We start from the raw sequence: 3,441 nt of genomic DNA on the forward strand, positions 1-3,441 counted from the left end.
TCCATCTGTGTTGATAACAAAGGGCTTCAGCCATTAACGTTGCTCAAGTGCCCTTCAGTGCTAGCCGATGAAGAAATTAACAATGGGAAATTAACAATCAGGATGGCTTTATGCATAATTCAGCATAAACTGGCCTATTTCATATTATCTGAAATGAAATAGTTGAAGACAGAAAACCCATTACACAAGTTGCTTTCTGGCTATTTTTAACTCCCTTCGAGATGCTGCAGATATGTAGTGGAGCTGCCTTGGAATTAAATAACATACAAAAGCATGGGATAAAAAGAGAAAAATATATCTAGCTACTGAATGTATTTTGGGTACTTTTTATCTCCTGAATAGTGTATAAAATCTGCATAATAATCGTGCATTGTGCCTCCAAGTGATGCCTATTTTTACTCTTTTTAACTGTACCTCATAAAACAAAAATTATTTCCAGGACCTGAAAACTGGCTATCAATTGCATGCTTCAAATACGTGGGAAGCAAATACTATTGAAATGGTTTCAGAGCCTCTCCAGTTAGGAACTATTTCAAGTTTAGATAGAGAGAGTAAAAAGTATGATTTATTCTTTAGATAAAAATCATTTTGGCTTATATGTTAAAAACAGAACTATACTTCAGACTAATCAGCAAACGAGCCAGTTGCATTTTTAAAAAGTACAAGGTAAGAGTAATCCTAAATGAAGGCCACATTAAGCTTGAAGTTCCACCTGTTTTTTATGTACACTGCAGCTGCCATTTGACTTTTTAAACCATACCCTATGGATACCCCTGAATATAATATTCAAATGTGTACACACACACGTATCAATTTAGTATCAGTCGTGTGCAACAGAAGGACCCTGGAGGTCTTCTAATCCAACCCCCAGCTCAAGCAGGAAACTCTATACCATTTCAGACAAATGGTTGTCCAATTTCTTTTTAAAAACCTCCAATATTGGAGCACCCACAGCTTCTGGAGGCAAGTCATTCCACTGATCAATTGTTCTGTCAGGAAATTTCTCCTTAGTTCTAGGTTGGCCCTCTCCAGAACAAGAAATCTTGTTCTGTTTCTTAAATAAATCCTAATTTTCTTTTCAGCAACTAGTTAGCACTTGCCGGCATAATATGTGACCGGATCCTTGGTAACTTTTTTAAAAAGTTTTATATAAAAATATATCAGTTGTAATTGAATATAATGAGGAAGTGGATTCCCAGGAAGGAAGGAGCACACTGAAGAGAAGTAATAGAAAACTCTTTCCAGGTATCAGGTGTGAGAGAAAGAGGGTAAAGACAGTTCCTTCCTAATAATTCCCAGTCTATATGTAAATGTAGATAGTAGAGTGCTTAGTCTGGCAAGATTTTGTCTATAGATGTGAAACAATAAAGAACTCTATTTGGAAGAATCACATGTCTTTCTTGGTTTGGGTCCTGACATCAGATGAAATGTGAGCTGCAATGATCACTCTAGAGCAGTTTTAAAATATTAAAAGGCTATGTCTTCTGTGTGTGATACTAAGAGACCCCATGGGAAAGCAAAACCTTTTACAATGAGATGCTATAACTCCAGAACCCTTCCGCTTGTTGCCTCTTTTTTGTCCTCAGGAGCTCCCAGTGTTGAACCAATGAAAATGAGGAAGATGCCTCCATGTATAGGCATCTTCATGTACAGTTGGAGCAGCTTCTCACAAATGACTGTCCTCAGGTATGCTGCTGGTCTATAACCATAATAAAGATTGAATGATTGAGTATCCTCCAACTCTTTGAGGATAGCAATGCCTAAGAATTGTCTAACCAGCCCTAAAGTTAAAGCAACTCTTAAAGTCCTCAGACACAAAGGAAGCGTTAAAATCAAGCTTCAGCATTTGAACAATGTCTTGAAACAGACTGACAAGTAGAACAATCTAAGGAGCACTTGAGAAATAATTATACAATAGGATAAACCAATCACCAACACTGTTGTTGAAGTGAATAGTCCTCAAAACATCTACTGAAGGTTCCTTAAGCACACTTGGCACATTTCTGATGACTCTTAATTATTATTGAAAGCTTTTTTATAGTTGCACATAACAGAATAGAAACATGAATGGGGAAAAAAGGTCTATACAGATAGTCTTCAACTTACAACCATTCCTTTAATAACCATTCAAAGTGATAACAGCACTGAAAAAATAACTTCTGACCATTTTTCATACCTACGACCCTTCAACATCCCCATGGTCATGTGATCAAAATTTGACACTTGGCAACTGGCTCGTATTTATGAGGGTTGCAGTGCCCTGGAGTGGGGTCATGTGATTACTTTTTGCAACCTTCTGACAAGCAAAGTCAATGGGGAAAGAAGATTCACTTAAAAACTGTTACTAACTTAAACTGCAGTGATTCACTTAACAATTGTGGCAAGGAAGGTCGTAAAATGGGGTAAAACTCGCTTAGCAACAGAAATTTTGGGCTCAATTATGGTCATAAATTGAGGATTACCTTTAATTATAAACACTAGATTTTCTTTCATGGAAATTGCTAAATCTTACATACACATACACACACACATACTTGGCTTTCCTATGTACATATGAAACAGTTGAACTCAACATGAAACTTCTGTTCCAAAAGAATGAAACTGAAGTCACATACTGTAGTAGAGATAAAGAAATTCTCTGCACTTTCTCCAAGTCCTGGGCAGAGGCAGGTCTCACACAGCGATGTTCAATGTGGAATGCTAGGAATGCTATTTGCAATAATCCATGATACAGTCGTGCCCTATCTAATCTCAGTCCTGCTATTCAGAGGTTTCCTGTAGCGCAAAATAGCCTTCAGATTGCAGTCCAGTCACTGAGAAACAGCATAGCCTGTGTTAAATTTCTTTTATGCTGCACACTTCAACAGCAGGCAGTACATTTTGTTCTAGAATAGTTATGGGATGACCAGGAGGGCAGCTACATGGTTCCTTTTCTGGATACAAAAATGTGTTGGAGCCCCAAACCTTCTTGTTTGGAAAGTGAATCCCAGCCAAAGGGCTGTTGGAAGGGAACAGCTATTCCTAATGGAACCCAGTTTCTCTTAATTACTGCTGCTGAAAAGAACCTGTTGGATCAATACGTCCATGAGCTTGTATATTCCAATAACTCCATAAACGCCACATGCTCCGATTGTGATCATTACAGTCTCAGTGTACGCCAAAGTAAATTAATAGATCTGTCCAAATTAATCAGTGGTTGCTTTTCAACATAAGGGATATCAGTTAAACATATTTGTTTCTATAATGATCCTCATTTTCATTCAGAAGCTTGAGGTTGTGTACAGTGTTCTCTCCTCCCACTTTTTTTCTTCCATGTGATGGATTGGGGCCAGGGGTGAAATGTAAAATTTGTTACTACTGGTTCTGTGGGCGTGGCTTGGGGGGGGAATGTGACCTTTTTTTTAACTTTTCAAAGCATTTTTTCTAATGCTTTGAAAAGCC

This window comes from Pantherophis guttatus, chromosome 8, assembly GCF_059756535.1.
Source record: "Pantherophis guttatus breed Tessera chromosome 8, ASM5975653v1, whole genome shotgun sequence".
Taxonomy (NCBI): Eukaryota; Metazoa; Chordata; class Lepidosauria; order Squamata; family Colubridae; genus Pantherophis; species Pantherophis guttatus.